The sequence below is a fragment of the Mobula hypostoma genome, chromosome 31, assembly GCF_963921235.1.
Source record: "Mobula hypostoma chromosome 31, sMobHyp1.1, whole genome shotgun sequence".
NCBI lineage: Eukaryota > Metazoa > Chordata > Chondrichthyes > Myliobatiformes > Myliobatidae > Mobula > Mobula hypostoma.
Window position 1 is genome coordinate 329,019 of NC_086127.1, and position 23,043 is coordinate 352,061.

Consider the following 23,043-nt stretch of genomic DNA (forward strand, 5'->3'; position numbering starts at 1 on the left):
CACGAGCCCAGTAAACACTGTCAATTTAACCCATGCAATCCCAGGCATACAGATGCCAGGTAATGATGTTTAAAAATATCATTCCCCTCAGAATTACATGCCTCTCATTATCCTGGTTGATGGGGGAAACACACACAAGCCGGGCCTGATCAACCCTGGCTGGGTCACCTCGGGCAGGGTGTCTAATGATTAAAGACACGAAACACCCAACGATCCCAGGATGCATTACCGATGATGTGTCGCAGTGCACACCCGGTTCGTAAACGAACTGGTGTCGGACCACGATAATGAAAGGCATGGGCCAAATTAGCCTGGTTTCACCACACGAACCTATCCGCCATAGCACCTCATACCTCACCACTCAAAACTCCGCAGCCTTACCTCTCCCAGCCACACATTTACATCAGCCAGCCCAACACGCAAACCTAATCCTAAAGTCCAAGGGGGCACACATCCCCGACAAACCCTAGGCACATCCCGATTAACCCTGGCCACACCCCGAAAACCCTAGGCACATCCCGATTAACCCTGGCCACACCCCGACAAACCCTAGGCACATCCCGATTAACCCTGGCCACACCCCGACAAACCCTAGGCACATCCCGATTAACCCTGGCCACACCCCGACAAACCCAACGACCTGTGTCAGTAGGGGCAAGATCCAAGAAAGGCAAGTGTTGGACCTGGTTAATGAAGGCGTGGGCCAGATCAAAGTGGCAGGGTTGCGTGATATTGAATCTCAAGTGACGAGATCAAAAAGCACAAGAGGGCTGATTCACCCACTGCCCGAAAATGCTGAGGCCCCAGTGAGATTCGAACTCACGACCCCTGGTTTACAAGACCAGTGCTCTAACCCCTGAGCTATGGAGCCTCCTTGTACAGTCGCCTCCTGACTCCACCTGTTATTGTTCTGGAGATCTGGGTATGACCTGCATTGATAACGATTGCCTGAATTCAGGTTGAATTCAGCCACACTCAGGTTGGAGGAACAACACCTTATATTCGGTCTGGGTAGCCTCCCACCTGATGGCATGAACATTGACTTCTCTAACTTCCGTTAATGCCTCACCTCCCCCTCGTACCCCATCCGTTATTTATTTATTTATCATTTTTTTTCTCTCTCTCTCCTTTTTCTCGCTCTGTCCCTCTCACTATACCCCTTGCCCATCCTCTGGGTTTCTCCCCCTCCCCCTTTTCCTTCTCCCTGGGCCTCCTGTCTCATGATCCTCTCATATCCCTTTTGCCAATCACCTGCCCAACTCTTGGCTCCATCCCTTCCCCTCCTGTCTTCTCCTATCATTTCGGATCTCCCCCTCCCCATCCCACTTTCAAATCTCTCACTAGCTCTTCTTTCAGATAGTCCTGAAGAAGGGTTTCGGCCCGAAACGTCGCCTGTACTTCTTCCTAGAGATGCTGCCTGGCCTGCTGCGTTCACCAGCAACTTTGAGGTGTGTTGCTTGGAATTAGAGCATCTGCAGATTTCCTGGTGTTCGCCTGAATTCCGAACGGGTTGGAGATTCAGAAGGGGGAGGGGGAAGGATCGTCCCAAATGTAGAGGGAGTTCAGGAGATCCACTCCGGCATAGCGAGGGGTGTGTGTGTGTCTGGGAAGGGGGTGGAGATTGGGGAAAAAACATGCCGTTCTGCCCATCTCCTGCCTGCCCGTCCGGTTGCTTGTTTCTGCCGACACCCTCGGCCTGCGTCAACCGTGCACCCCTCTACACCTCTCCTCAGGCAGATGCCCCCTTGAACTGTGATACCGTGCCCACCTATGGCTGCTGGACAGATCCCACACCCACCCTCTCAGTGGGAAGAGTAGATTTGCTTCCTTTCTCACGTTCACACCGAGACACCCCGTGAGGTGTGACGTCAGCGCGGCGGGGATTGGGCTGGGGGGCGGGGGGGGCAGCCCGCAAGAGTCGCCACGCTTCTCTGGCGCCGATGTGACCCGAACCGGTTCGTCTCCGGGCGGCGGGAGGAAACCGGAGCACCCCGGAGGAAACCCCACGTGGTCACGGTGGGGGACGGAGAAAGCAAAGGGGGAACTGAACCCCAACCGGTATGTCCCCGTCCGAAGCCGAGGGTCACCGGAGTACAGACCGTCTTGGGGCGAGAGGACTCAGTACGTGGGAGGGAGGGAGAAATAGGGGTGGGGGCCGGGCTTTTTGCTGTCGTCAGTGTGGTTCTGCCAAGCAGCGTGAGTAGGAAGTCAGCGTTGAACCCGGCGTAGGACTGCCTTCAGGACCCCGGCTCCGGGTTTCTCCTCCTGCTGAAGGGTCTCGGCCCAAAACATGGACTCGTGGCTCCCCGCCACAGACGCTGCCCGACCTGCTGAGTTTCGTCCGCGTTCCACACATGGGGCGGAGACACGTCTCTTGCAAAGGAGGTGAGGTGTTAGTCACTCCTCTGCGGACCACCCTCGGGTAAGGTGTGCCCAGGTATATCCTGGTTGTGTCCCAGTGGAAAATGTTGAGGCCCCAGTGAGATTTGAACTCACGACCCCTGGTTTACAAGACCAGTGCTCTAACCCCTGAGCTACGGAGCCTCCTTGTACAGTCGCCTCTCAACTCCGCCTGTTCTTCTGCTGGAGATCTGGGTGCGACCCGCAGCCCTGAACTCTGAACGGGTTGGAGGTTCGGAAGGGGGGAAGGACTGCTCCCAATCAGGGCTGCAGTGCTAGCCGGAGCGCGTCCCGCACCTCTATAAGTAAGAAAGCCGAAATAAACAAGCTCATTAATTTGGTGCCGCCCAGGGTGAGTTGAGTATCTCAGAAACCGCTGGTGTCCTGGGATTTTTATGCACAGCAAACTCTGGAGTTTGCGAAGAATGGTGTAGAAAACAAAAAAAAAACAACATCCAACGAGTGGATTTAACAAGATGTATTCGCTCACAGAACAGCCGCTCGCTGGATGTTTTCTCTGTTTTTGGCACCATTCTTTGTAAACTCCAGAGTCTGATGTGTGTGAAAATCCCAGGAGATCAGCAGTTTCTGAGATGCTCAAATCACCCTGTGCGGCTCCTAATTCATTAGCTTGTTTATTTCGTTTTTTTATTCCAGAAGTGCCGGACGCGTCCCAATGTGCAGGGAGTCCAGGAGGTCCACACCGGCATTAGCCGAGAGGAGCAGGTCGGCTGGAAGGGCCAGGAACAGCGACGGTCCTGGGACTGGAGGACGGCGTGCTGTGAATGGGAGGGAAGGAGAGGGGCGTGTTCCTCTGTCGCTGCTTTGTTGCCTGTCCCGCTCCCAGTTGCTGTCCAAAGGTTCACTTATCATTGAGGTATGCAACTCTGAAATCCTTCTTCTCCAGATAGCCACAAGGCCAAGAAAGAAAAGAGTACAATCGTCAGACCCCAAATACCCCCCACTGTCCAGAAAAAAACCGAACAACCCCCTCCCCTCCCCCCCGACCGCACGGAATTCCGTCCGGGTGCCCCGGCTTTCTCCAGCAGCCCAGAGACGTACCGTTCAGTAGGTTCACCGGTCGCTGTAAATCGTCCCGTGATGAAACTGGGGCTCAATGAGGTTGGTCTTTGGGACTAAGGGCCTGTTCCGAGTTCAAAGGTCAAAGGTCAAAGGTCCAATTTAATGTCAGAGAAATGTATACAATATACATCCTGAAATGCTTTTTCTTCACAACACATCCACGAAAGCAGAGAAGTACCCCAAGAATGAACGACAGATGTATATGAAAACCCCAAAGTCCCCGCGTAGCTCCCCTCTCTCCCGCGCGTTAGCGTCAGCGAGCAACAATCCCCCTCCCCCCACCGGCAAAAACAAAACATCGGCACCCATCACAGAGCAATTCACTCAGGGTGAGCAAAGCAATAGCAAAGACACAGACTTGCGATTGCCCCAAAGACTTCGCCTTTCACCCGGTTTCCGACATACCACAGGCTCTCTCTCTCTCCCTAATATGGGAGAAGGAGGTGTCTCCGTTTTACAGCGAGCGGGGAGACATAACAAGCAACTCGCTGGTTTATGATATTAAGAGTCCGTAACGTCGCTTACTCCGAGCTCTGTGCCCAAAGATCTCGGGTCTCCGAGCTCACAGCGGCAGATACCCTGACTGCCCCAACGCCACACGGGTATGTACACACCGGCTGTGTGGTGAAAAAAGCACAATAGCACCTCTTTCACCTCAGACGGTTGAAGAGGTTTGGGATGGGCCCCCAAATCCTAAGAACTTTCTACAGGGGCATAATTGAGAGCATCCTGACTGGCTGCATCACTGCCTGGTATGGGAACTGTACTTCCCTCAATCGCAGGACTCTGCAGAGAGTGGTGTGGGCAGCCCAGCGCATTTGTAGATGTGGACTTCCCACTATTCAGGACATTTACAGAGACAGGTGTGTAAAAAGGGCCCGAAGGATAATCGAGGACCCGGGCACCCCAACCACAAACTGTTCCAGCTGCTACCATCCGGGAAACGGTACCACAGCATAAAAGCCAGGACTAGCAGGCCCCGGGACAACTTCTTCCACCAGACCATCAGACTGATGAACTCACGCTGACTTGGGTATACACTAGGAGACAGTGATCATAATATGTTCATATTCACTCCGTAATTTGAGAGGGAGAGGCTAAAGTCGGATATATCGATGCTATGGTGGAGTAAAGGTCATTACAGAGGGAATAATCTGAAGGGAATTAGAGAGGAGCTAGCCAGAATTGATTGGAATGGGAACACTAGCAGGGATGATGGTTAAACAGCAAAGGCTGGAGTTTCTGGGGCTATAAAGAAGGTGCAAAAATAGATTTAGATTTAGATTATGAGAACACTCAGTCCTCTTTTATTGTCATTTAGAAATGCATGCATGCATTAAGAAATGATACAATGTTTCTCCGGAGTGATATCACAGAAAACAGGACAAACCAAAGACTAACACTGACAGAACCACATAATTATATCATATAGTTACAGCAGTCCAAAACAATACCATAATTTGATGAAGAACAAACCATGGGCACGGTAAAAAAAAAAGTCTCAAAGTCCCCGAGTCGATCGACTCCCGAGTCCCAGATAGCATGCGGCAAAAGGGAGAAATTCCCTGCCGTAAACCTCCAGGCAACGTCAACTTGCCGATGCCTTGGAAGCAGCCGATCCCAGCCGACATTGACTCCATCCGTCTGAAAACTTCAAGCCTCCGACCAGCCCCTCCGATACAGCCTCCCGGGCGCCATCCTCTGCCAAGCGCATCGACCTCGTCCCGGCCGCGGAAACAAGATACATCCCAAAGAACAGGAAGTATTCTCACGGCAGGATGATGCGACTGTGGCTGACAAGTGGAGTCAAAGCCGACATAAAAGCGAAAGAGAGGGCGTATAATAGAGCAAAAATTAGCCAGAAGTTAGAAGATTGGAAAACGTTTAAAAACCAATGGAAGGTATCTCAAACATAAGGTGGGGACAAGAAGGTAAGCTAGTCAATAATATCGAAAATGATACCAGAAGATTTCTTTCAGGTATATGAAAAGCAAAAGGAGGCAAGAATGCATATTGGACCGCTGGGATACAATGCTGGGGAGGTAGAAATGCGGGACAAGGAGATGGCGCTAAACGGCGACTCCTTTTTCGGCAACAGCTCTATTTCCATCTTTAATACCTTTATTTTTCCCTTCCAGGGTTCTTTCGAAGACCCTGACCCGGAGTTACACGCTGACTTTGGTTCTTTGCGGAAACGGGACCCGCTCTCGGCGTTTCAGGACTGGCCGTTGTTGTTCGGCACGCCAGGGGTCCGGCCTGAGAGTCCGGCTTGGATTTGGAAGCCTAGGATCTCGGGGCTCGAGGGTCGATGTCACGGCAGCAGACCCGTGTGGGGTTGGGGGAGTTGGCGCATCTGCGGCTGTGAGCCCGGAGACCCGAGATCTGTGGGCGCACATTTCGGGAGAAAGCGACGTTACAGACTTCTAACATCGTAAACCAGCGAGTTGCTTGTTATGTCTCCCGGCTCGCTGTGAAACGGAGACAGCTCCTTCTCTCTTATTAGGGAGAGAGAGAAAGAGAGCCTGTGGTATGTCGAATACCGGGTACAAGGCGAAGTCTTTGGGGCAATCGCAAGTCTGTGTCTTTGCTATTGGTTTGCTCACCCTGAGTGAATTGCTCTGTGATGGGTGCCGATGTTTTGTTTTTGCCGGTGGGGGGAGGGGGATTGTTGCTCGCTGACGCTAACGCTCGGGAGAGAGGGGAGCTACGCGGGGACTTTAGGATTTTCATGTACATCTGTCGTTCATTCTTGGGGTACTTCTCTGCTTTCGTGGATGTGTTATGAAAGAAAAGCGTTTCAGGATGTATATTGTATACATTTCTCTGACATTAAATTGGACCTTTGACCTTTGAACTCGGAACAGGCCCTTCCGTCCCAAAGAGCCATCGACCCACCTTATTGAACCCTAGCCTCATCACGGGACGATTTACGGCGACCAGTGAACCTACTGAACGGTACGTCTCTGGGCTGCTGCAGAAAACCGGGGTAACGGACGGAAATCTGCGCGGTCACGGGGGCTGGGGTTGTTCGGTTTTTTTCTGGACAGTGGGGGGTATTTGGGGTCTGACGATTGTACTTTTTTCTTTCTTGGCCTTGTGGCTATCTGGAGAAGAAGGATTTCAGAGTTGCATACCTCAATGATAAGTGAACCTTTGGACAGCAACTGGGAGCGGGACAGGCAACAAAGCAGCGACAGAGGAACACGCCCCTCTCCTTCCCTCCCACTCACGGCACGCCGTCCTCCAGCCCCAGGACCGTCGCTGTTCCTGGCCCTTCCAGCCGACCTGCTCCTCTCGGCTAATGCCGGTGTGGACCTCCCGGACTCCCTGCACATTGGGACGCATCCGGCTCCTCTGAAATAAAAAAAACGAAATAAACAAGCTAATGAATTAGGAGCCGCACAGGGTGATTTGAGCATCTCAGAAACTGCTGATCTCCTGGGATTTTCACACACAACGGACTCTGGAGTTTACAAAGAATGGTGCCAAAAACAGAGAAAGCATCCAGCGAGCGGCTGTTCTGTGAGCGAATACATCTTGTTAAATCCACTCGTTGGATGTTGTTTTTTTTTTTGTTTTCTACACCATTCTTCGCAAACTCCAGAGTTTGCTGTGCATAAAAATCCCAGGACACCAGCGGTTTCTGAGATACTCAACTCACCCTGGGCGGCACCAAATTAATGAGCTTGTTTATTTCGGCTTTCTTACTTATAGAGGTGCGGGACGCGCTCCGGCTAGCACTGCAGCCCTGATTGGGAGCAGTCCTTCCCCCCTTCCGAACCTCCAACCCGTTCAGAGTTCAGGGCTGCGGGTCGCACCCAGATCTCCAGCAGAAGAACAGGCGGAGTTGAGAGGCGACTGTACAAGGAGGCTCCGTAGCTCAGGGGTTAGAGCACTGGTCTTGTAAACCAGGGGTCGTGAGTTCAAATCTCACTGGGGCCTCAACATTTTCCACTGGGACACAACCAGGATATACCTGGGCACACCTTACCCGAGGGTGGTCCGCAGAGGAGTGACTAACACCTCACCTCCTTTGCAAGAGACGTGTCTCCGCCCCATGTGTGGAACGCGGACGAAACTCAGCAGGTCGGGCAGCGTCTGTGGCGGGGAGCCACGAGTCCATGTTTTGGGCCGAGACCCTTCAGCAGGAGGAGAAACCCGGAGCCGGGGTCCTGAAGGCAGTCCTACGTCGGGTTCAACGCTGACTTCCTACTCACGCTGCTTGGCAGAACCACACTGACGACAGCAAAAAGCCCGGCCCCCACCCCTATTTCTCCCTCCCTCCCACGTACTGAGTCCTCTCGCCCCAAGACGGTCTGTACTCCGGTGACCCTCGGCTTCGGACGGGGACATACCGGTTGGGGTTCAGTTCCCCCTTTGCTTTCTCCGTCCCCCACCGTGACCACGTGGGGTTTCCTCCGGGGTGCTCCGGTTTCCTCCCGCCGCCCGGAGACGAACCAGTTTGGGTCACATCGGCGCCAGAGAAGCGTGGCGACTCTTGCGGGCTGCCCCCCCCCCGCCCCCCAGCCCAATCCCCGCCGCGCTGACGTCACACCTCACGGGGTGTCTCGGTGTAAACGTGAGAAAGGAAGCAAATCTACTCTTCCCACTGAGAGGGTGGGTGTGGGATCTGTCCAGCAGCCATAGGTGGGCACGGTATCACAGTTCAAGGGGGCATCTGCCTGAGGAGAGGTGTAGAGGGGTGCACGGTTGACGCAGGCCGAGGGTGTCGGCAGAAACAAGCAACCGGACGGGCAGGCAGGAGATGGGCAGAACGGCATGTTTTTTCCCCAATCTCCACCCCCTCCCCAGACACACACACACCCCTCGCTATGCCGGAGTGGATCTCCTGAACTCCCTCTACATTTGGGACGGTCCTTCCCCCTCCACCTTCTGAATCTCCAACCCGTTCGGAATTCAGGCAAACAACAGGAATTCTGCAGATGCTCTAATTCCAAGCAACACACCTCAAAGTTGCTGGTGCACGCAGCAGGCCAGGCAGCATCTCTAGGAAGAAGTACAGGCGACGTTTCGGGCCGAAACCCTTCGTCAGGACTATCTGAAAGAAGAGCTAGTGAGAGATTTGAAAGTGGGATGGGGAGGGGGAGATCCGAAATGATAGGGGAAGACAGGAGGGGAAGGGATGGAGCCAAGAGTTGGGCAGGTGATTGGCAAAAGGGATATGAGAGGATCATGAGACAGGAGGCCCAGGGAGAAGGAAAAGGGGGAGGGGGAGAAACCCAGAGGATGGGCAAGGGGTATAGTGAGAGGGACAGAGCGAGAAAAAGGAGAGAGAGAAAAAAAAATGATAAATAAATAAATAACGGATGGGGTACGAGGGGGAGGTGAGGCATTAACGGAAGTTAGAGAAGTCAATGTTCATGCCATCAGGTGGGAGGCTACCCAGACCGAATATAAGGTGTTGTTCCTCCAACCTGAGTGTGGCTGAATTCAACCTGAATTCAGGCAATCGTTATCAATGCAGGTCATACCCAGATCTCCAGAACAATAACAGGTGGAGTCAGGAGGCGACTGTACAAGGAGGCTCCATAGCTCAGGGGTTAGAGCACTGGTCTTGTAAACCAGGGGTCGTGAGTTCGAATCTCACTGGGGCCTCAGCATTTTCGGGCAGTGGGTGAATCAGCCCTCTTGTGCTTTTTGATCTCGTCACTTGAGATTCAATATCACGCAACCCTGCCACTTTGATCTGGCCCACGCCTTCATTAACCAGGTCCAACACTTGCCTTTCTTGGATCTTGCCCCTACTGACACAGGTCGTTGGGTTTGTCGGGGTGTGGCCAGGGTTAATCGGGATGTGCCTAGGGTTTGTCGGGGTGTGGCCAGGGTTAATCGGGATGTGCCTAGGGTTTGTCGGGGTGTGGCCAGGGTTAATCGGGATGTGCCTAGGGTTTGTCGGGGTGTGGCCAGGGTTAATCGGGATGTGCCTAGGGTTTGTCGGGGATGTGTGCCCCCTTGGACTTTAGGATTAGGTTTGCGTGTTGGGCTGGCTGATGTAAATGTGTTGCTGGGAGAGGTAAGGCTGCGGAGTTTTGAGTGGTGAGGTATGAGGTGCAATGGCGGATAGGTTCGTGTGGTGAAACCAGGCTAATTTGGCCCGTGCCTTTTATTATCGTGGTCCGACACCAGTTCGTTTACGAACCGGGTGTGCACTGCGACACATCATCGGTAATGCATCCTGGGATCGTTGGGTGTTTCGTGTCTTTAATCATTAGACACCCTGCCCGAGGTGACCCAGCCAGGGTTGATCAGGCCCGGCTTGTGTGTTTTCCCCCATGAACCAGGATAATGAGAGGCATGTAATTCTGAGGGGAATGATATTTTTAAACATCATTACCTGGCATCTGTATGCCTGGGATTGCATGGGTTAAATTGACAGTGTTTACTGGGCTCGTGCACGCAGGAATTTAAACTCCGCACAAAAGGTCGTCACCCTCGACCCCGTCGGCGTATGAAGTTCATTTCACGATCATACACAATCACATTTCCCTTTCCGGGTTCTGGCGCGGACGGTGGATTTGCGATGATATCTCTGCAGATTTTAGAACCGGCTGATTTATACTGTTTTTATTGAAGAAATTATTGATTCACCGTGTCGAATTCCGAAGTAGCAAATGGCGTGAAGCGCAAAAGAACAGCCGGTCCATTGAAAGCGGGAAGGCTCAATGAAACAGTGGAAACTGTTACAACGAGAGTGCATGAGGTCAGGAACATGCGGCTACGGGAAATATTTACGTGCAGTTCGGAAGCTGGTGTTACCCGCGTGTATTGTCACGATGCAGAGGTCGCTGGAGAATTTGACAGGAGTTAAATTCTGTTAAAATGAATACTTCCATGTGTAAAATTCAGTGCTCACAAGTTGTTCTCACCGGTTGTGAAAAAAATATCCCACAGCACAAGACTACAGCGCCCACTGGTCATTACAAATAAAAATATCCCACAGCACAAGACTGCAGCGCCCACTGGTCATTACAAATGAGAGGCTTTTTCCCAGGGCTGAAATGACTAACACGAGAGGGCACAGTTTGAAGGTGCTTGGAAATAGGTACAGAGGGATGTCAGGGGTGAGTTTTTCACACGGAGAATGGTGAGTGCGTGGAATGGGTTGCCGGCGGCGGTGGTGGAGGTGGATACAATAGGGTCTTTTAAGAGACTCTCAGATAGGTACGTGGAGTTTAGAAAAATAGAGGGCGATGCGGTAGGGAAATTCTGAGCAGTCTCTAGAGTAGGTTACACGGTCGGCACAACACTGTGGGCCGAAGGGCCTGTAATGTGCTGCAGATTTCTACGGTCTCTGTTCTATGTTTAACTCCTTTACGACCGATTCTCCAGCATCGCAACTTTTAAAGAAAGTAGATTGCGTTCAGTGACTTATCAAAGTCTTTGCAAAAGTAACCAGTTCTCGCAGAAAATCAAATTCGGGTCCTTCGAATGAGAAATAAACTTACACATCCAAACCCTATTGAATCCTCTGCGTGCTGAAACATTTCGTCCCCCCGCTGGTTCTCCGAACTCGGGTGGGTGGTCATCTTGTCTCTTGTTTCGTCGGATGAAATAGTTGATCATCCACGTAAAGTGGATTCACAAACTTATACCAAAAAAAAACCCTGACCAAATCCCTTGGTGTGATTTAACAGAACTAATTCCCGGTTACACGGTAGAGATCTCGGACACGCGGCTCTGCCGATATTGTCTCGTCACAGCTGCTGCGTGTTATAGCCGTGGCTTTAATAACCCGTTTATCGACACTGTCTCTCCTCCCGGGGTTTCGCCCTGAGGATTTCAACTAAGTAGGGTACAGACCCTCACTACTAACCCCACTTTTACCCGCTTATATCTTTAGTTTCTAATAGTTTGCTGCGTTACTCTCGCATGTCCGTGTCTGGGTCAAACACGCCTCGTTCTCGCCAAATGCCCTTTCTTTTTGCTTTTAGAATGTATGACTTCTATTACTGAATATCATAACAGCACAAACTATTTGAAGTCGACCAAACTCACCTTATTAGATATCACATTAGAAAAATTGTAAGTTCGACAGGGAAGAGAAAAATACGACCGCTCGAAGGCAGCTATTAATTTTTGCAAATAAACGATTAAATGGCTCAATTTTTGGTTCAAGACAGGTTTTTTAAAAAAATCGGTTAACTTCGTCTTCATCCCACCGCAGGCGGAGCTTCCTAACATTACACATTTCGATTTGACCAACCTGCGTTACAAATACCTCTCCATTAAAAATGCAGAGCGCACGTGTTGTTGTCACCGGGGCAAAAAATAAAATCGCACAGCGCAAGATTTTTGTGCATACCGATCATTATAAATTAGAAGGAATATTGTCGACCGTTTTCCTTTTTTAAAATGAGTAATTTTACTCTTAAGGGTTGTTTTGGGTTTCTTTGTTTCGCGGCCGCTTGTAAGGACACGAATCTCAAGATTGTATGATGTATAATGGACTTCCATAATTAATATTCTTTGAATTTGAACTTTGAAATCCCAGAGTACCGGGGTTTGAGACGGGGGGGGGGGGGGCGCGGTGATTAAAGGAAATTTTATGGGGCAAGTTTGCTTACACGGAACGGGTGGGTGCGCGGAACGCAGTGCCGCTGGGAAACGCCGGAGGCAGATACAGCCACAGTGGTGGGGCATTGGGAGACACATCTTGTGAGGTTACTTAGATTTAGTTTATTGTTCGATACCAGGGGAGCAAGACAGAAGCAGGAAATAGTGAACTGGATAAGGACCAAGGACTACGACCAGGCTGGGACCAAGGGTCTGGGATTGGACTCGGAATCGGCTCCCAGAACTAGAGTAGACATGAAGAGGCTAGGGTATGGACTCCGAGCCACAGACTGGGCAGGGACCCAGTACCTGGGTCTTGCCTCGGGCTCGGACCCCAGAACCAGGCACGGACATGACATGGGCTAGGGAGAGGAGCAACATGTGAACACAGAGCCTCGGTCTCGGGAGAGCAGGTACATGGAACCATGGACAGAGACACAGAACACAGAGTCGGGACCCCTCCTTGGGTACAGGACATAGGGCCGGGACTCACACACAGAACGGAGAGCCGGGACCGCTCCTTGGGTACAGGACATAGGGCCGGGACTCACACACAGAACGGAGAGCCGGGACCGCTCCTTGGGTACAGGACATAGGGCCGGGACTCACACACAGAACAGAGAGCCGGGACCGCTCCTTGGGTACAGGACATAGGGCCGGGACTCACACACAGAACGGAGAGCCGGGACCCCTCCTTGAGTACAGGACATAGGGCCGGGACTCACACATAGAACGGAGAGCCGGGACCGCTCCTTGGGTACATGACATAGGGCCGGGACTCACACACAGAACGGAGAGCCGGGACCCCTCCTTGGGTACAGGACATAGGGCCGGGACTCATGACGTTCCACGGGGCAACAAGAAGACGGCCTGACTTAAACCGCGGAGCCGAGGACAAGACAAGACAATACCAACACGAAAACACACCAGACGGAACCTATCCAACTCCGGTGATGGAACTAATCCGACCTGCAGGCGGGGGCTGCAGACGAGGGCTAGAGGCGAAAGGGGCAGAGAAGGGATTCAGACAAGCGGGTAGGACAGGAATCACAGACCGCCAGGACCAGGACTTGACTTGGAGCCTCCGGGTAGTGGCGAGCTATTTCCCTGTCCCTCTCCTTCGAACTCTCCCACTCCCCCTCTCCAAGTCTGTTTGAACTCTCTCCTCTCCCTCCTCTCATTCCCTCTCTTTCACCCCTCTCTCCCTTTCCCTTCTCTCTTTCCCTCTCTCTCTCTCATCCCTCTCTCTCCCTCTCCCCCTCCTCTCTCTCCCTCTCCCTCTCTCTTCTCGCTCCCACCCTCCCTCACTCTCTCTCTCTCTCATCCCCTGCCTCTCTACCCATCCCTCTCTCTCACTTTCCCTTCTCTCTCTCCCTCTCCCTCCCTCTCCCTCTCTCTCTCTCTCTCTCTCATCCCCTGCCTCTCTACCCGTCCCTCTCTCTCGCTCCCTCTTTCTCTCTTTTCTCTCCTCTCTCCCGTTACCTCACTCTGTCTGACGGGAAGACTCAGGAGAGAGACATTCCCGCCCCTGTCAAGGGAACAGAAAAACCCAACTTTCTTGAGCGAATGTAGCCATTCGGCCCCTCTCCCTCGCGGCTGACCCATCCATTCAGATGGAAGCTGAGCGTCCAATTCCCATTCACGTCCCCGGGAGGAAAGGAATAAGGGGGGAGGGAGGGAAAGAGAGAGGGAGGGAGGAAGGGAAGGACAGGGCAGAAGAGCGAGCAGGGGAGGAGGAGAAAGGAAGGTTGAAAATGAGAAAGAGCGGGAGAGGAGAAAGCGGATAGAGGGAGAGAGAGGGAGAGAGAGAGGGACGGGGGGGGGGAGAGAAGACGGAGCAATGAAAAGGGGCGTGTCCTGCATGGTGAGATGGGGAGAAATCGAGAGTGGGGGAGGAGTGACAAAAAAATAATGGGGAATGAGGGAAAGAGGGGTCAGGAAGAGAGTGTGTGAGAGAGAAGGGAGAGGAGAAGAAAGAGGCTACGAGTGAGAAAAAGAGAGTGAGGCGGAGAAGAAAGAGAGAGTGAGAGTGGAAGCAGGAACTGAGAGAGCATGGGAGAGTTTGAGAGGGAGAGAGTGTGAGACTGATGGAGAATGAGAGAGAGAGAGAGAGAGAGAGAGAGAGAGAGAGAGAGAGAGAGAGAGAGAGAGAGTATGAACGAGGAGCCCTCAGTGAGTGACGGGTGGGGGTGGACGGGGCGGGGGAGTGTTGTGTGAGTGGGAGGGAGATGGCAGAGTAAATGCGTGAAGGGGAGTTTCATTAGTGCCCCCATTGCACCCCACTCCCACCGCCCCCCTCCCTCGTCTCCCGGAGTTTGGGGGTGAGTTTAGCCGGAATATCTCGTGGTATTCGAACCCAGGGCCCCCGCATCCCTGTCATGTCCAGGAAGGGGGTCCGGAGAGAGGGACGGGAGGAACGGGAGAGACGGGGGGGGGTGTGGGGTGTACAGGGAAGGGAGAGAGAGAGAGTGAAAGAAAAAGAAAGGGGGGGGAAGGAAGAGAAAGGGAGAGAAAGAGAAAGAGGGAGGGGAGTAAGGTGGAGCGAGGGGTAACGAGAGGGGGTAAAGAGAGAGGAGGACAGGAGTCAGGAAAGGGGGGAGAGAGGGGGCAGGAAGTCCAAGTGAGAGAGAGAGAGAGAGTCAGTGCGTGTCTGAGAGCGAGGCGGGCCATAAGGGAAAGTGTAGGGATGTGGGGCGGAGGGGCGGAGAGAGAGAGGGAGAGGGAAGGAGGGAGGGAGGGAGGGAGAGATGGTCCTTCAACCTCAGTGTCCTATCCCCGTACCGTCCAGGAAAAGTGTCTGGAGTGAGGGGAGGGCCGCTGTTGAAACTGTTTATTTTACACTCCGTCCGCACAGATCAGTTCCGTACGTCGAGACATTGCAGTAACACAGGGAAAAGCATTCAGAGAGAGCAGAGTCAAGTGTCACAGTCACAGAGAGAGTGCAGTGCAGACCAGAGCAAGGGCCCCCCGGCGAGGGAGAATGTGAGGCGAAGAGGGCATGTTATTTGATTCGGAGCCCGAGGGCAGATTTGTGAGTCTCCTGACCGGTCTGTATATTGGGAGCAGTCGCGCCCAGTTCAGCTGCAGCCCGGAGAGTGAAGGGCGCCAGGCAGGCGTCGTTCTCCAGGAGGTGAGGCCCAGTTGTCGGGATGAAGAGGGGATGAGAGAAAGCCGGTGTCGGGTGAGGCCCCGTAGCTCAAGAGTTAGAGCACTGGTCTTGTTCAACCACGAGTTCGTGAGTTCAAGTCCGACTGGAGCCTGAACTTTTTACCCCGGGACAGGGACAGGGACAGGGGGACAAACCAGTCACTGGTTTCTATCCCTCCCCACCTCTCTTTCCCACCGTCAAGGAGAAGGCGCCGGAGCCCCAACAACACAACACACTCAGCCGTTCGGGAACAGCCGTCCATTCTGTATTGTTGTCGACGCTCTTTTTAAAAAATGGGTTGTTTTATATTTTATTGTTTTTTTTTAAACATGGGTAATTTAGTTTTCCTTGTTTCCTGGCTGCTTGTTGGGAGACGAGTCTCCAGACTGTACAATCATGTCAACATACTCTGACAATTGATATTTTCTGAACGTGAACTTTGAAACCTCAGAGTGCCGTGGTTTGAGATGGGAGGGGGGGTCGTGTTTAAAGTAGATTTTATGGGCCAAGTTTATTTACACGGAAAGGGTTTGGGTGCCTGCTATGGGCTGCCGGGGGGAAATGGCGGAGGCAAATAGGGCGGAGATGATTTAACTGGCTTCGAGACAACCACACGGACAGGCAGGGAACGGAGCGATCGTGACCAGGGGGATGGGATTAGGTAAATAAATTTGAATTAGAGGGGATGATAGAGAGAGAGAGAGAGAGAGTGGGGGTGGGGGAAAGAAAAGGTGTGGAGTCTGACAGACCCCGGTGGGGACGGGGGATTCGAACCCCCGACCATCAGGTTAAACATCTGACGCTGGACTCACGGAGCCACTCCGACTCCTGACGCCCCCTGCTGTTCACTCACGGTAGCGGTTGCATCCCCACCTCCACCTCTGGTTCCTTATTAACCCCTCCACCCTCACTCCCTCCCTCTCCAGGCCTCGCCAATTCAGCTTCGACTCCCTCTCCTCCTCCCTCCTCTCTCTCTCCCAATCGCTGTCGACTGTTTACCTTCATTATTTTGTCTCCCTCTCTCCTGTCCTCCAACACCCCCACCGCGCTCTCTCCTTTTCCCCTTTTTATGTTCTGTCCTCTCCTCTCTGTCCCATGCTCTGCCTGTTTCCTCACCCATCCTCTGTGTTGTTCTCTCCTCTCTTTGTCTCTCTCTCACTCTATCCCTCCCAGTCTCTCTCTCACCTCTCAGCTCTCTCTCACTCTTTCCCCTTCTCACCCTTTCTCCCTCTCTTCCCCCCTCTCTCCCTCTCAGTCTCTCTCTCACTCTCTTTCTCTCTCATTCTCTCCCTCCCAGTCTCTCTCTCCCCTCTCTACACTCTCACACTCTCACCCCCTCTCCCTCTCTCTCCTCCCTTGATTAGTCTGAATACTCACTGATCCCTCTCTCCTGACCCTCTCTCACTGTCTGGGATTGGAGGGACACAGGAGAGGGACATTCTGACCGTCTGCCGCGGTCTGGCCCTCCAAGGGAACAGAAGAACACAAGGTTCCGGAGCGAAGGAGGCCGCTCGGCCCTTCTCTATCTGCTGACCCATTCATTCAGATGGCGGCTGATTCTCCAACTCAGCGTCCTATCCCTGTATCCCGGTAAAGTCCAGGAATGGTGTCCGGAGTGACGGATGTTGATAGGGAGGGAGGGATGGAAGGACAGGGGGCGGGAGAGAAAGAGAGGGTGTGGCCATTCGGCCCATCTCTCCCTGCTGCCGCATTAATTCAGATCCAGGTGGTCCCTCGGCCTCGGCGTCCTGTCTCTCTATCCCGGTAACATCCAGGAAAGGAGTCCAGAGTGAGCGGCCTTGAGAAGGAGGGAGCGAAGAACCGGAGAGAGACAGAGAGAGAGAGAGAGAGGTGGGGTACAAGGAAGGAACAGAGAGAGGGAGCGAGAGAAAAAGAAAAGGGGAGGGGAAGAGGAGAAAGGGAGGGAGGGAGAGAGAGGAGAAAGTTTGGAGAGAGGGGGTAGAGGAGTAGAGGGCAGGAGTCAGAAAAGGAGGGAGAGAGGGGGCAGGAAGTGAGAGAGAGAGTCACTGTGTGTTTGAGAGGGAAGCGGGCCGTGAGGGAAAGTGTTGAAATAAAGAGGGGGAGGAGGAGATGGGGCGGAGGGAGCGAGGGAGGGAGGGAGGGAGAGAAAGAGAGATGGTCCTTCAACCTCAGTGTCCTATCCCCGTACCGTCCAGGAAAAGTGTCCGGAGTGAGGGGAGGGCCGCTGTTGAAACTGTTTATTTTACACTGCGTCCGCACAGATCAGTTCCGTACGTCGAGACATTGCAGTAACACAGGGTAAAGCATTCAGAGAGAGCAGAGTCAAGTGTCACAGTCACAGAGAGAGTGCAGTGCAGACCAGAGCAAGGCCCCCCCCGCCCCCCGGCGAGGGAGAATGTGAGGCGAGGAGGGCATGTTATTTGATTCGGGGTGGAGGCTGCTGGCTCGGAGCCCGAGGGCAGATTTGTGAGTCTCCTGACCGGTCTGTATATTGGGAGCAGTCGCGCCCAGTTCAGCTGCAGCCCGGAGAGTGAAGGGCGCCAGGCGGGCGTCGTTCTCCATGAGGTGAGGCCCAGTTGTCGGGATGAAGAGGGGATGAGAGAAAGCCGGTGTCGGGTGAGGCCCCGTAGCTCAAGAGTTAGAGCACTGGTCTTGTTCAACCACGAGTTCGTGAGTTCAAGTCCGACTGGAGCCTCAACTTTTTACCCCGGGACAGGGACAGGGACAGGGGGACAAACCAGTCACTGGTTTCTATCCCTCCCCACCCCTCCCCACCTCTCTTTCCCACCGTCAAGGAGAAGACGCCGGAGCCCCAACAACACAACACACTCAGCCGTTCGGGAACATACTTTGACAATTGATATTGTCTGAACGTGAACTTTGAAATCTCAAGAGTGCCGTGCTTTGAGCTGGGGAGGGGGGTGGCGTTTAAAGGTGATTTTTTGGGGCAAGCTTGCTTACGCGGACAGGGGTGGCTGCCTGGAATGGGCTGCCGGAGGGAAATAGCGGAGGTGGATGGAACGGAGATGATTTAACAGGCTTCGAGACAGCCACACGGACAGGCAGGGAACGGAGGGATCGTGAACAGCGGGATGGGATCAGGTAAATAAATTTGAATTAGAGAGCAACACAGAGTGAGACAAGAGGGAGAGGGAGAGGAAGAGAGAGAGACGGTGAGAAAGAGAGAGAGAGATAGTGGGGGGTGGGGGAAAGAAAAGGTGCGGAGTCCGACAGACCCCGGTGGGGACGTGGGATTCGAACCCCCAACCATCAGGTTAAACATCTGACGCTGGACCCACGGAGCCACTCCGACTCCTGACGCCCCCTGCTGTTCACTCACGGTAGCGGTTGCATCCCCACCTCCACCTCTGGTTCCTTTTTAACCCCTCCACCCTCACTCCCTCTCCCAGCCTCTCCAGTTCAGCTTCGACTCCCTCTCCTCCTCCCTCCTCTCTCTCTCCCAATCGCTGTCGACTGTTTACCTTCATTATTTCTCCTGTCCTCCAACACCCCCACCGCGCTCTCTCCTTTTCCCCTTTTCATGTTCTGTCCTCTCCTCTCTGTCCCATGCTCTGCCTGTTTCCTCTCTCATCCTCCGTGTTGTTCTCTCCTCTCTTTCTCTCTCTCTCACTCTATCCCTCCCAGTCTCTCTCTCACCTCTCAGCTCTCTCTCACTCTTTCCCCTTCTCACCCTTTCTCCCTCTCTTCCCCCCTCTCTCCCTCTCAGTCCTCTCAGTCTCTCTCTCACTCTCTCTCTCTCTCTCTCTCTCTCTCTCTCACCTACGCACCCCTCATACAAACTCTTCTCCCTCCTGCCATCTGGCAAAAGGCACCGAAGCATTCGGGCTCTCACGACCAGACTATGTTGTAACAGTTTCTTCCCCCAAGTCATCAGACTCCTCAATACCCAGAGTCTGGACTGACACCAACCTACTGCCCTCTACTGTGGCTGTTGTCTTGTTTATTATTTATTGTAATGCCTGCACTGTTATGTGCACTTTATGCAGTCCTGGGTAGGTCTGTAGTCTAGTGTAATTTTTGTGTTGTTTTACATAGTTCAGTGTAGTTTTTGTATTGTTTCATGTAGCACCATGGTCCTGAGAAACGTTGTCTCGTTTTTTTACTGTGTACTGTACCAGCAGTTATAGATGAACTGACAATAAAAAGTGACTTGACTTGACTTGACTCTCTTTCCCTCTCTCCCTCCCAGTCTCTCCCTCACACTCTCAGCCCTCTCTCCCTCTCTCTCCTCCCTTGATCAGTCTGAATACTCACTGATCCCTCTCTCCTGACCCTCTCTCACTGTCTGGGATTGGAGGGACTCAGGAGAAGGACATTCTGACCGTCTGCCGCGGTCTGGCCCTCCGAGGGAACAGAAGAACGCAAGGTTCCGGAGCTAAGGAGGCCGCTCGGCCCCTCTCTATCTGCTGACCCATTCATTTAGATGGCGGCTGATTCTCCAACTCAGCGTCCTATCTCCCTATACCGGTGGAGTCCAGGAATGGTGTCCGGAGTGACGGACGTTGTTAGGGAGGGAGGGATGGAAGGAGAGGGGACGGGAGAGAGAGGGCGTGGCCACTCGGCCCATCTATCCCTGCTGCCCCATTCATTCAGATCCAGGTGGTCCCTCCGCCTCGGCGTCCTGTCTCTGTATCCCAGTAACGACCAGGAAAGGAGTCCAGAGTGAGCGGCCTTGAGAAGGAGGGAGGGAAGAACCGGAGAGAGAGAAAGAGAGAGAGAGAGAGGTGGAGTACAGGGAAGGAACAGAGAGAGGGAGCGAGAGAAAAAGAAAAGGGGAGGGGAAGAGGAGAAAGGGAGGGAGAGAAAGAGAGAGAGGGAGGGGAGTAAGGTGGAGAGAGGGGTAACGAGAGGGGGTAAAGAGAGAGGAGGACAGGAGTCAGGAAAGGGGGGAGAGAGGGGGCAGGAACTGAGAGAGAGAGAGTCAGTGCGTGTCTGAGAGAGAAGCGGACAGTGAGGAAAAGAGTAAGGATAGAAAGGGGGAGGAGGAGATGGGGTGGAGAGAGAGAGGGAGAGGGAAGGAGGGAGGGAGGGAGGGAGAGATGGTCCCGCAACCTCAGCGTCCTATCCCCGTACCGTCCAGGAAAAGTGTCCGGAGTGAGGGGAGGGCCGCTGTTAAAACTGTTTATTTTACACTCCGTCCGCACAGATCAGTTCCGTACGTCGAGACATTGCAGTAACACAGGGTAAAGCATTCAGAGAATGCAGAGTCAAGTGTCACAGTCACAGAGAGAGTGCAGTGCAGACCAGCGCAAGGCCCCCCCGCGAGGGAGAATGTGAGGCGAGGAGGGCATGTTATTTGATTCGGGGTGGAGGCTGCTGGCTCGGAGCCCGAGGGCAGATTTGTGAGTCTCCTGACCAGTCTGTATATTGGGAGCAGTCGCGCCCAGTTCAGCTGCAGCCCGGAGAGTGAAGGGCGCCAGGCGGGCGTCGTTCTCCAGGAGGTGAGGCCCAGTTGTCGGGATGAAGAGGGGATGAGAGAAAGCCGGTGTCGGGTGAGGCCCCGTAGCTCAAGAGTTAGAGCACTGGTCTTGTTCAACCACGAGTTCGTGAGTTCAAGTCCGACTGGAGCCTCAACTTTTTACCCCGGGACAGGGACAGGGACAGGGGGACAAACCAGTCACTGGTTTCTATCCCTCCCCACCCCTCCCCACCTCTCTTTCCCACCGTCAAGGAGAAGGCGCCGGAGCCCCAACAGCACAACACACTCAGCCGTTCGGGAACAGCCGTCCATTCTGTATTGTTGTCGACACTCTTTTTAAAAAATGGGTTGTTTTATATTTTATTGTTTTTTTTTAAACATGGGTAATTTAGTTTTCCTTGTTTCCTGGCTGCTTGTTGGGAGACGAGTCTCCAGACTGTACAATCATGTCAACTTACTCTGACAATTGATATTTTCTGAACGTGAACTTTGAAACCTCAGAGTGCCGTGGTTTGAGATGGGGGGGGGGGGGGTCCTGTTTAAAGTAGATTTTATGGGCCAAGTTTATTTACACGGAAAGGGTTTGGGTGCCTGCTATGGGCTGCCGGGGGGAAATGGCAGAGGCAAGTAGGGCGGAGATGATTTAACTGGCTTCGAGACAACCACACGGACAGGCAGGGAACGGAGCGATCGTGACCAGGGGGATGGGATTAGGTAAATAAATTTGAATTAGAGGGGATGATAGAGAGAGAGAGAGAGATAGTGGGGGTGGGGGAAAGAAAAGGTGTGGAGTCTGACAGACCCGGTGGGGACGGGGGATTCGAACCCCCGACCATCAGGTTAAACATCTGACGCTGGACTCACGGAGCCACTCCGACTCCTGACGCCCCCTGTTGTTCACTCACGGTAGCGGTTGCATCCCCACCTCCACCTCTGGTTCCTTTTTAACCCCTCCACCCTCACTCCCTCCCTCTCCAGGACTCTCCAATTCAGCTTCGACTCCCTCTCCTCCTCCTCCCTCCTCTCTCTCTCCCAATCGCTGTCGACTGTTTACCTTCATTATTTCGTCTCCCTCTCTCCTGTCCTCCAACACCCCCACCGCACTCTCTCCTTTTCCCCTTTTCATGTTCTGTCCTCTCCTCTCTGTCCCATGCTCTGCCTGTTTCCTCTCCCATCCTCTGTGTTGTTCTCTCCTCTCTTTCTCTCTCTCTCACTCTATCCCTCCCAGTCTCTCTCTCACTCTTTGCCCTTCTCACCCTTTCTCCCTCTCTTCCCCCCTCTCTCCCTCTCAGTCTCTCTCTCACTCTCTTTCTCTCTCACTCTCTCCCTCCCAGTCTCTCTCTCCCCTCTCTACACTCTCACACTCTCACCCCCTCTCCCTCTCTCTCCTCCCTTGATTAGTCTGAATACTCACTGATCCCTCTCTCCTGACCCTCTCTCACTGTCTGGGATTGGAGGGACACAGGAGAGGGACATTCTGACCGTCTGCCGCGGTCTGGCCCTCCAAGGGAACAGAAGAACACAAGGTTCCGGAGCGAAGGAGGCCGCTCGGCCCTTCTCTATCTGCTGACCCATTCATTCAGATGGCGGCTGATTCTCCAACTCAGCGTCCTATCCCTGTATCCCGGTAAAGTCCAGGAATGGTGTCCGGAGTGACGGATGTTGATAGGGAGGGAGGGATGGAAGGACAGGGGGCGGGAGAGAAAGAGAGGGTGTGGCCATTCGGCCCATCTCTCCCTGCTGCCGCATTAATTCAGATCCAGGTGGTCCCTCGGCCTCGGCGTCCTGTCTCTCTATCCCGGTAACATCCAGGAAAGGAGTCCAGAGTGAGCGGCCTTGAGAAGGAGGGAGCGAAGAACCGGAGAGAGACAGAGAGAGAGAGTGAGAGAGAGAGAGGTGGGGTACAAGGAAGGAACAGAGAGAGGGAGCGAGAGAAAAAGAAAAGGGGAGGGGAAGAGGAGAAAGGGAGGGAGGGAGAGAGAGGAGAAAGTTTGGAGAGAGGGGGTAGAGGAGTAGAGGGCAGGAGTCAGAAAAGGAGGGAGAGAGGGGGCAGGAAGTGAGAGAGAGAGTCACTGTGTGTTTGAGAGGGAAGCGGGCCGTGAGGGAAAGTGTTGAAATAAAGAGGGGGAGGAGGAGATGGGGCGGAGGGAGCGAGGGAGGGAGGGAGGGAGAGAAAGAGAGATGGTCCTTCAACCTCAGTGTCCTATCCCCGTACCGTCCAGGAAAAGTGTCCGGAGTGAGGGGAGGGCCGCTGTTGAAACTGTTTATTTTACACTCCGTCCGCACAGATCAGTTCCGTACGTCGAGACATTGCAGTAACACAGGGTAAAGCATTCAGAGAGAGCAGAGTCAAGTGTCACAGTCACAGAGAGAGTGCAGTGCAGACCAGAGCAAGGCCCCCCCCGCCCCCCGGCGA

General features: G+C 53.4%; 4 non-coding genes across 4 annotated transcripts; 2 read left to right on the forward strand and 2 right to left on the reverse strand.

The window, feature by feature from the left end:
* Window positions 1–798: 798 nt before the first annotated feature.
* On the reverse strand, window positions 799–871 carry trnat-ugu (transfer RNA threonine (anticodon UGU)). The gene has a single exon. It is a non-coding gene; the product is annotated as a tRNA-Thr (tRNA).
* A 1,600-nt stretch (window positions 872–2,471) lies between these two features.
* On the reverse strand, window positions 2,472–2,544 carry trnat-ugu (transfer RNA threonine (anticodon UGU)). The gene has a single exon. It is a non-coding gene; the product is annotated as a tRNA-Thr (tRNA).
* Window positions 2,545–7,352: 4,808 nt separating this feature from the next.
* Window positions 7,353–7,425, forward strand: trnat-ugu (transfer RNA threonine (anticodon UGU)). The gene has a single exon. It is a non-coding gene; the product is annotated as a tRNA-Thr (tRNA).
* Window positions 7,426–9,026: 1,601 nt separating this feature from the next.
* Window positions 9,027–9,099, forward strand: trnat-ugu (transfer RNA threonine (anticodon UGU)). Its single transcript has one exon. It is a non-coding gene; the product is annotated as a tRNA-Thr (tRNA).
* The last annotated feature ends 13,944 nt before the right edge of the window (window positions 9,100–23,043 follow it).